The following is a 10,884-nucleotide window of genomic DNA, read 5'->3' as shown; positions in this document are numbered from 1 at the left end:
CATCGACGGGGTGCCTCATTATTGTATCTTTCTTACGCACTTCGCTATGCCAGCGCAATAGCTTGGCTGACTTTGCACACGCAAACAGCCTATGCACCCGGGGAGCTATAGGAAAATACCAAACGACCTTTACGAAACCTCCCCTGGTCTTGGTACCCTCATCTGACGGCCCTTCCTTGTACCATGGAGCTTCACACTTGGAGCACTTGTCCTAGTTTTTGTATTTTTCTCCACGGTATAATATGCAATCATTGGAACACGCGTTGATTTTTTCAACCTCGAGGCTGATGGGGCAGATCATTTGCTTGGCCAAGTATGTCTTTTCTGGCAACTCGTTCTTTTTCTAAGAGCATTTTCCTTATTATACCTAACAATCGATCGAAGCCTTTATCGCTCAATCCGTTTGTCGATTTGAACTCTAACAGCATGATGTCGGCTTCCAGTTTGCTCATTGGATAATTCCTATACAATGGTGTTTTGCCATCTTGTCTTATTTTCTCTAGCTTTCTCAGTTGTCTTTCACTAAGACATCCGGTCTCCACATTACGTAGCAGCTTAGAAATGACATCGTTATCCTCGGTGTCGTTAGCTAGCGTGTTCCTAAACACATTATTAACTTTGGCCATAGGTTCCGTATTGACATTGGGTTACTCGTCAGCATCGTGGATGGCTACGTCAGGCATGTCCACATCATCATTGTTTTCCTGCAGAACATTCACACCAACCTCACCATGCATAGTCCATATCGTATAGTTTGGCATGAACCCCCTAGTAATCAAGTGCGATCATATAGACTCAATTTGATGAAAGTTCATTTGATTCTTGCAATCTTTGCATGGGCAGAAGACAGGGTTCCCATTTTCAGCATGGGCTTTGGCATCGGTGACAAACTGTCTAACGCCATGCATGTACCGCTTGTCCGTTCGGGACAGATGCATCCACTCTCGATCCATCTCTGCACAAAAAATATTGAGACAGTAATTACAAAGAATTAATAAGAAATCGAGCTTCATGAATAACAATTGTAGCTCAAAAGTACTATTTTTGGAAAACATTATTGTACACTAATTATTGGAAAATTGAAATTGGTAGCCCCGGTCCTGTAAATTAAAAATCGTAGTAAAAACAATTATTACACAATAATGAAGAACATCTATTATACTCTACTTCTAAGAACTAATTATAGCATCACATACTAACAATGACGATCTTGACCACCATGGAATAATTAGCTAAGAATTTAAATGTGTTCATAGACACCAATTATTTGAATGATGGATTCATCATAATTTGAGCCTTGCACAAGCAATGTAGCCATCAAAACGAAGCTAATTAAGCTACAAAATCAAAGAAGTGGATGTTTGTTACTAACCTTAAAGCAAAAAGATCAAGCCATTCTTCAAAATCCAAGCACCAGCTTCATGGTGAAGAGCAGCCGTAACAATGGAGGGAAGGGCCCAAACGCGCGCATCTGTTCTCGGAATGGAAGTGAGCAGGAAGGAGAGGACGGCTGCAGCCTTTTTATGTTGTAGGCTTATCACTGTCGGTTCTTGGCTAGAATCGATAGTGATAGAGCCTAATCACTATCGGCTCTTGGCTTAAACCGACAGTGATGAGTGGTCGCCAAAACATTGCCAGTTCAAGCTATAAACCGGCAGTGATGTGGTCCTTCACTGCCGGTTTTAGCCCATTCCCAATCATTTTTTTCATTTTTAAGCTCATAACCGGCAGTGAAAGTACATCATTGTCGGTTCTCACAAATCCGACAGTGATGAGGCCGGTAGTAATGTGCAAATCTGGCGTAGTGAAGTGTGCCACAGCACGTTCCATTTGTATCAAATGCCATGCATGGTCCAAGTCCAAGTGGATGGCCGGCCTATGCATGAGTGCGTGCGTGGATCGGATCGGATGTCGTCCTACTCGTACGTAGGCGTAGAGATAGACTGGTAGATGCACACGTGCACCCGTGACTCGTGAACCGTGGTTGGCTAGCTACTTGGACTTGAGGTTGCTGATCGGTCTAGATTCGAGAACGAGCGACAACAAGTTGGGCTTATATACTAACTAGTATAAGGCGCGCGCCCTTGCGCGCGTTGGTAGGAACATGTAAGTTGGCATTGCTCCCTTTGGTGCGGAGCTCCAGTAAAACATATCGTTTGATGACGACAACTGTAGGGAAACATAGATAAAGATCAGTCAAGGGACAATGCCTAAAAAAGGGAAAACAAAATACTTGGAACACCCATGGCATTGCTCCATTTGGTGTCAAGCCGCAGCAAGGCATGCATGGTTTGATGTCGATTACTAATTTACTATAGCAAAACATAGATGAAGATCAGTTAAGGGACAATGCCGAACAAAAGGAGACACAAAATACTTTGAGCATCCTGTAACATTACGGCCTTCTGTGATTATTTCTGGAAACAAAAAAAGGATGTGAGATTAATGTCATTACGAATTAATTCTGAACATAACTCATATCAGTCAAAGTACATGTAAAAAAAGGACGGTGTTTCCATTTTGCTATTTCTAATTTGCACAGTATGTGTAACAAAAAATATGAGGTACATCCGCATATCAGAATGTGAAATAAATCATGCAGAAACAATGACAGCGTATAGGGAAGATGAAAAATGAATCCGGTTTTTGAATCAGAAAAATAAATCCAAATGCTTAGAACAACATATCATAAACAAAGAGGCTTTCAGCATAGTTTCAGTGATCGATACCATACCATCAGTATATAATGGGTATGTGGTTCAGGTAACACATACCATCAGATGGCCTATGGTGGCTGGCACGGGCTTCTTGCACTCATGCCGAAATGGGTGTCCCCAAGTAACACATGAGACTCTACATAACCTAAGTATCAGTGCTTCGTCACAAACAATGTAAAATTAACTTACCAATTTGATACAGCCATTGCCAAATAAGATGATATTATTTCGAGGCCTAAAAGGCATCTAGCTGGACTGAAAAATGGTGCTAAGCTAAAAGAATTTGTATGTGCTAGGTGATGAAGATAGGTAGAGGCCCAAAGTAGGTTTCTTACCAAAATAAGAGAGCGTCTCTGAAAACTGCTTGCTAAGTGAATCGATGCGAAATACCGGCCATTCACTGCACCGCAAGGAGCAAAGAAATTAGTGGGGAAACTGATTAGACAGGGACGCTGCAAATAGAATTGGGCTAGCATTGTATAAGGACCTGTCATTTCGACCGTGCAGCCAACAAGCCAACAAGCAATCACTACAATACATAGGAAACATTAGTAATACAGGAAACATAATTATGGACAGGTTTATCAACCAATATGCAGGCCATCTAGAGTTGTTAGCTATCAATTGCGGTGACAGTTTCCCCACACCGAATATAACTGAAATCTAGATGGTCTACCATCCGCAAAATTTAGGTAGGCTATGGTTATACTTTCTGAAAAGTAATGGATCAAAAGTTTGTCCATTATATATATTTTAACCTGCCGTAAGTTTGAACTGTCTATTTAGGCAGAAGCCTTGGTCTTTTTGTAAAAAAACAGCAGCCATACAAATCAAAAATTGAGAGCGTAGTCTCAATTGTATACATGAATCTAATCCAATTACTAACAGTGAGATGCCTTGACAGTAATAGGCACCCAAGTGGCAAAGAAAGGAGCTACTGCGTACTGCTACTGCCCAACCAAAGTGAACCATGGACCAAAGATGGAGGCTAAAGCAGTATAGGTGTGGTATGGACGCAGAGTATCCTCACGAGATTACGTGGTTGATGGCCCAGCACAAAGACATCGCTAAAGCAATCAGTGTATCATAAAAGGTACTACGTGGTTCTAAATTTGGGCTCCAATATTTTCAGTTTTGCATGTAATAAAAAACTGTCCAAACCATTATACCAACATATTCTAATATAGTATTGAGGTTGTTTAGGTGCCTTGAGTGAAGTGGCGTCAAGACTCAAAAGCAAAGGCAGTTCAAATGCTCATGTTCCCTCCATCCTCGCTGATGGTAAGGATCATGTTCTTTTTTTATGAAGCACTCCATTCCCTCATTTAGGTTGAGTGAAGGCAGCAGCAGACCAATAGCTGTGAACTAAGATAGCTATAAAGAAAGCACAACTGATTCAGATAAATCTTGGTCAGTCATGTATGAGGCAGTAACTTAAATGTTTATTTTCGTAAATCAACATGTGTAATTCGAAACTAATTGACATAATACTTACATGTATAAACCACCAATGATTCAGTAGGTCTAAAGCTCAAATTGTGATGAAAGTACACACTCATTCCATTGAAATCTGAAATAATACAGAGCATGAAAAAAATGAAGGCATGTGTTTCCACTCATATAACTATAACAAATTAGCACCTATGGACTTAGTTTCCTTTTTTAAATCGTGGAATAATCCAGGGATATATATGCTTGCATCAAGTAAATTTGTCTATAACAACTCATGGGTGGTAGAAGGCCAAAGGAAAGTCGCTCATTGTACACCACGTGTTTAAGTCTTATTAGCAGTATAAGAGCGAATGATACAATTACCTAGAGTCTTTGTAGAACAAATGGAATATTACAGGCCCATAGGACAGAATTGGTGGTCTTGCAAACATATTATAAACCCAAAGTCTGAACAGTGCACTGTTTTAATTTAGCATGTAGTTCTGCCGATCCTATCGACCTCACCATTTATAATAGCAGGAAAAGTTTCAGAAGACAACCATATCGAATCTGTAGACACAATGGCTGTTTTTTTCTTCACACCACAAATACTTAGAATAAGTTAGCAAAGCATCAGTAAGTACAAAGTTTATGATCTAAAAAGGGTGAAACTGAGGTCACAAAGAGTACTGAACATATTTCCATTAATTATTCTGCATCAGTGGTTACATCATGAGAAATATCAGCTTGCTTTCTGTTATGTTAGCTCAGTTCATACATGTAAATGGCCTGCCATAAGAACAGTGGTCTAGCTTAGTTCATACATGAGAAATATTTTAGCTCAGTTCGCACATGTAGGTTAAAAAAAATATGAGATGAGTAAATGGACTGCCATAAGAATAAAAATGGTTGGAGATGTGCATGAAAGAGATTTTAATTCAGTTTGTAGAACATGAAGCCCTGCCCAAATAAGCTGTAGCCAGAAGAACTAACAAATGCAATAAGTATTTACTCACCAACATTTTGGCAGCCCCGGATCCATATATATTCAATCCAGTTTCCCTCCTGAATTCTGGCCTGGAAATTGCCGGCAAAAATGTATCAAATGAACAAACCTTGAGGTGGCAATTAAGTGAATGTTTTTGTTTTGCTGATCACATCTAATTTGGAACCGCACCGATGTAAAGAAACTACACGATGTAAGAGAACATGAGAAAAGCACCGGTGACTGAAGTGAAGGAATGAACGAAGCCAAATAAATTGAACCAGACAAAAATGTGATACTCAAAAAAAATATCAGAAAGAAGAAATATGAATATTTTTTCTGCTTCGTCTACTACACAGGCTGCAGCCACCCAAACCAATGAAGCACATATATTTGGACTGATTCTCGAGAAGATGGAAGTTGATTGCTCGATGATCAATTTTTCATTCACAGCAGCATCATGTAAGTAGATGATTTTATTACAGAACTAATTAATTTGGGGAACAAAGAAAAAGCCAAAAAAACGAACATAAAAAAAATCTCCAACCAGGGATTCTACCATTACCTGCACTAAACAGAAGGAACACATCTCCACTGTGAGCAGCGCCTGCCTCTGCCCTAAAGTACGACAAGGGGCAACAATGTGCGGTGTGGTCAGAGGCACACAGGTCGGCCGCAATGGCTGGGAAAGTATAAATTCATAGGTGGAACCACGAATCAACCAAATCGATCAACAATTGCATCAAATTGAAGAACCAATAAGATGAGCACAGCGGTACACATCTGCTCCAAGCCATCACCTGACGGCAGCACAGACCTGCTTTGCGCCACTGTAGAAAGGCAATAGCAATATAAAGTCATGGCCATAGTGGTGCCTATCTATTATCTCTGCACTATGTTACAATATTGTGAACCCATACGCATATAGACTATAGAGAGATGAACATATGGTGATAACACTAATCTTAATTTAAGGTTTGGCCGAAGCCAAAGGAATGGGCTCATCAAACCACTTCAATTTATGGCACAAGAAGCAAACTCGTGAAACCAATTCAGCCTATGCAGAAAGAAGCAAACATTGTCAGAGCAAGCATGATAATGTAGTTAAAGCCAATCTTGTAGCATGCTTCCGATGAACTCAGTAAGCTATTTTCCTAAAAAAAAAATAGAACCACAAAAAGCAGTGTGACAAACTGCAATTTCATAGGGTAAAAATAGAGGCGCTGATATGTCATTGATCCAAAAACACAAACCTGATTTAGAGCAACTCTGCACCCAAAAAAACAAGGGTAGAAAATCACACTTTTCTGAGCAGCATAGTCAAGATTCGAAGGAAAACTTTTAGTATGCAATAGATGAATTCATCTAAACCGTGTATCGCTTCAAAATTCTTGGAAACGTGAGCACAAGATGGGAAGCCACATATTGAACCAAAAATATCTTATGATAGCTGCCATAATAGTTAGAGGATATTTTGGACATGTGACCACCAACATAAAACAAAGAGAGCAGAATATATGACAGCTAGATAAACTAAAAAGGACATAATGTGAAATATAAATGCTAATCAGATATTTTGGACCTGTAGCTACCACTTAAAAAATGGAAACACTATATATAAGGGTCCACATGAATTAAGAGGCACCTAGAACTAAGATGCAGCTGGTAGAGCGGTTTGCTTGTCCATAACCACACTGTTATTGGAGCATTAAACTTAGCATCGACCATGATCACATAATTGTGCATCTATCACCATAGTGTCCCTGTGAGGAAGAAAGAAATAGTTTTGTAACCTAAAAAAGCAATGAATACAAATAGTTCTATAGGTACCGAATGTGGCAACCATCATAAAGAGGAAAAAAATTATTTAGAATTTTAACTATTGCAGACTGAATAGCGTCATCTTATTACCTTATTGTATTCAACATACTTAAAAGAAGCACTGCACAATACCACACCCCGCATTGATGTGGTGGGCAGTTTCAATATTGTTCAGAACTAAAATATGAGTGCATCAATTTTATTACAAAACTTTTAAAAACATGAATGTAAGCTCAATACCAGAGGTCATTAGATAAAAAGGGAAAAATGACAGTAGCACAATTCAGCAGCTCTTCCAAACTGGTGCCAAATAACAAAAAAAAAGAATGGATCGAAATCAGCGTGAATCACTCCTCCCAATGCTGACCTAGAAACCTAAACCCTAGAGGTGGCAGGGGCAACGAATCTGGTAGAAACAAAAACAAAAATAAACAATGGAGAAACCATGAATCGAGGAGGCTGTGGGAAGAGAGAGGGCAGACCACCGGCGCTGGAGATGGAAGGTGCGGCACGACGACGTGGCCCCTCTCCGCCCGACGCAGTACGGGCGCCTGTGGGCCGGCAGCGGCCTCGCCGCGCCTCGCCGCCACGTCGGGAGAACTCCCAGAACTTTTTTCCCTAGGCCAGTTTGGAGCCATATTTGCACAAACAAGGTCTATGCTGCGAGATGTGAGCTTCATCAAGATAGAGAAAGTGAGGGCAAGAGAGAGGAGAGCTGGGAGCTTACCTCGTTGTCCACGCAGCCGCCGCTGCTGTCGTTGGCGAGCGTCTCCACGCGGAAGCAGGGCACCACCGCCAGGGGTGGGGCCGGCGCTGGGCGCTCGCGACCTCCAGCACGGACAGCTAGGGTTTCCTGTAGCACACGAGCACACACAGAGCAGAGGGAGGAGGCATCACCGAGGGGCAGCCACCGGCTCGCCCGCTTGCGCCGCGCCGTGGCCGGGGACGGGCACCGTAGCCCCGCGCCCTGGCAGCGCCTCGCGCTGTGAGCGGGCGGTGCGGGCACGGCCGGCACGGCGCGAGGCAAGGGGAAGAGGAGGAGGGGGAGAGGAGGAGGAGGAGGAGGAGGAGGCCGGCCGCAGCCGCCGTGCACGCCCGCGCCGTCGCCGCCCCTGTCCGCGTGGAGATTGAGAGGGAGAGGGAGAGGGAGAGGGAGAGACCGACGGGTGAGGGAGAGAGGAAGCTGGGAGAAGAACCTGGAACGAGAAGCGGAAGCCCAAGTATATATTTGCTAGGCCGGATTCGGATGAGAAGCCAGGGAAGCCGAGACGAAGCAGCTGAGAAGCCGGATAACGCTGCTCCCGACGGAATCCACTTCGTTTTTTTTGGACCGTTGATCGGCAGATCGGACGGCTGAGGTTAATCTGGGCGACGTGGACGGGGCTCCTGTCGGAGGAGCAGGGCGGGCTTGTTTGGGTAAATAAAAGCTGTTTAAAAGTTCAACTAGAGTTATTTAAGCTCGTAATCATGGTTTGCTTGTGTCACGTTAAGAAAGCTTATTTTAAAGTCACTTAAACATCATCATTACGTACGTAACTACTTAAGTTCAATTAAATTAACGCGTCATATGGCTTAGGTTTCTATATTATACCATAACTCATATATTAATATTTTCAGCTAGAACACTCTTAAAACTCCTTAAATGGCCATGCATTCTGCATTTCATCCATTAGATGAATCACATGTCATATGTGTACAATATTTTAGTATCTATGAAAATTTGGGCTTGTTTTGAACTCTTTTAAATTTGATTTCGCATTAAAACCTAAAGTTGAGCATGTGCTTTGTTAAGAGAGTTTAGATTTCACCTGAGCATATATCTTGGGAAATTACATGACAAAATACTACTTTGCAAACCAATAATTTAGACGATTTTTCCTACATTTTTAGAAACCTTTTTAGGGCTAAACAGTTTAACCAAAAAAAAATCAAATATAGCATTCCAGGAAGAATTTTAATTTCAAAACTAAGGCTATAATTAATGTCAGTTCCACAAAAATTGGCCGTGCTTGGTTTTTAACATCTACTTGAAAAATTACAAGTTTCTTGGAAACAGGTCCTTTGTTTTGAAAGACAAGAAAAAATAGCTATGGAAAATACTCAAATATAGCATTATGTGAAGAATTTTAGTTTCAAAGTTACAACAGGTATGATACCAGATCAAAGCAAAATGGATCATCCTTGATTTTAACATCTACATAAAAAATTTCAACATTTTTGGAGGTCCCGAGGTCTTTTGTTTTGGATTGCCAAGAGGAGGCACGGAGCATGAGTCATGGCATGACTCGCGGTAGAGTCATGCGATGGTATCACTTAGCTACCACATCAGCAACTCACGTGAAAAATGTTCTACAGACGCCAGCGTGTCGATTTAGTCACGCCAATATATATGGTGTGACTGTAGGCAAGGTGCACCATAGTCATTGGCGTGACTAAAAGGGTTGTTTCCTACAAATCTAGTTTGGGATATATACTTTTTAACATATTAGTTTTTTGCTAAAATAAAAATCAAATTATGAGATACATTAGTTTAATCTTATTTTACATTTTTTAGTAATATAAGACACTGCCCTGTCAATCCGAGCACCTGCACGGGTTTCAAAGACACAAGCATTTAAAATTTGAACTAAATAAATTTAAAATCTCATATAGTACTATAACTTTGGTTTAGGTTGTCTATCCATCTAATGTAGTTTCAAAAAATAAAAAATGAGTTTTAAAATCAGAGAACTTAAAACAGGATTTTTGAACCATAAATTATTTCAAATGGAAAAAAATTCAATTATAAAGTTTGTCTTCATTTGACTTGATTTAAAAAAGTTATTAATTTTACTGTGTTACACCTATTTTAGAGGTGGGTCAATTTGTCAACCACCTCAAATCCATTTCTAGAGACAGGTGGCTTTCCCGGTCACCTCTAAAAATACGGAAATTTCTAAAGACAGCCGGAAAGCCCAGCCACCTCTAAAAATGCTATTTTTAAAAACCGTTGGTTTTCAGCCACCTCTAGAAATAGAGAGCATTTCTAGAGGTAGTTGATCTTTGCTTCTAAAAATCAATTTCTAAAAACAGATCGTCACAAAGACTATTTTTAGATATGGTTCTTAATAGAGCTGTCTTTATAAGAAAAAAGAGCGCCTTCAAATTAAAATATAGTTTTTATAGTAGTGTTAACTTCAAACGTGGGATGCAGCCCTCTCGCTCCTTCTTGCCACCGGAGATTTTTACCTAAGAGAAGGAGGAGCCCCAGCTCAGGGGCGGCGATGGCCTCCTCAGTTTGGTGGCGACAGCATAGAAGCCTTGTTACGAGCTAGTTCGTTTCACCAGTAATGAAAGGATACAATTTGAGATCGATAGTGCACGTACATATATTCTTTTATATAACAGTCAATATTAATAAAGTTTGACTTGGACAAACAAGAAGGAGTGGTATTCATGATTAGAGGAAGTAGTGCTGATTGAAAGACTATTTTTCTTGCTCTCTTTAGTCGATGTGTGTCCCCGGCCCCCACTCTCTCCACTATAGTTTCTTGCTGGGACAATTGGCCACAGGACATGCCAAAAGAGCACCGACGGCTGGTGGACACCGCAAATGCGCCAATTTGCTGCTGGCCACTGTGTTTCCACTTTGAGTTGCCAGAAGACACCGCGCCCTGGTTTGAGCCAAGAGAGGAGAGAGAAATATTCATTTTGGACATGTGGTGCCCTCGAGCCAAAACGGCAACCTGGTCTGGTTCGACCACATTTAACCGGCCCGACCTGGCAGTTAGGGTATCGACGCCCTCCCGCCTTCCCTCTCTTCCCCATCCCCTTCTCGCCCGCCGCCACCGTTCACTCCATTGTTCGTCGCCGTGCCGCCGTCCAATCCATTGAGCCCCGCCGCTTATACCTCGAGCCGAAGGCGTCATCCGCCATGTGGAGTTGAGGAGG

At 41.5% G+C, this 10,884-nt stretch overlaps 1 long non-coding RNA gene across 1 annotated transcript; it reads right to left on the bottom strand.

The window, feature by feature from the left end:
- Positions 1-4,153: 4,153 nt before the first annotated feature.
- On the bottom strand, positions 4,154-5,818 carry LOC136521857 (uncharacterized). Its single transcript, XR_010775686.1, has 3 exons — positions 5,699-5,818; positions 5,165-5,225; positions 4,154-4,287 (listed from the first exon to the last, which is right to left on the bottom strand). It is a non-coding gene; the product is annotated as an uncharacterized lncRNA (long non-coding RNA).
- Positions 5,819-10,884: the final 5,066 nt, after the last annotated feature.

The sequence above is a fragment of the Miscanthus floridulus genome, chromosome 18 (genome assembly GCF_019320115.1).
Source record: "Miscanthus floridulus cultivar M001 chromosome 18, ASM1932011v1, whole genome shotgun sequence".
NCBI classification, from domain to species: domain Eukaryota; kingdom Viridiplantae; phylum Streptophyta; class Magnoliopsida; order Poales; family Poaceae; genus Miscanthus; species Miscanthus floridulus.
This window is presented reverse-complemented; position numbering and strand designations above follow the sequence as displayed.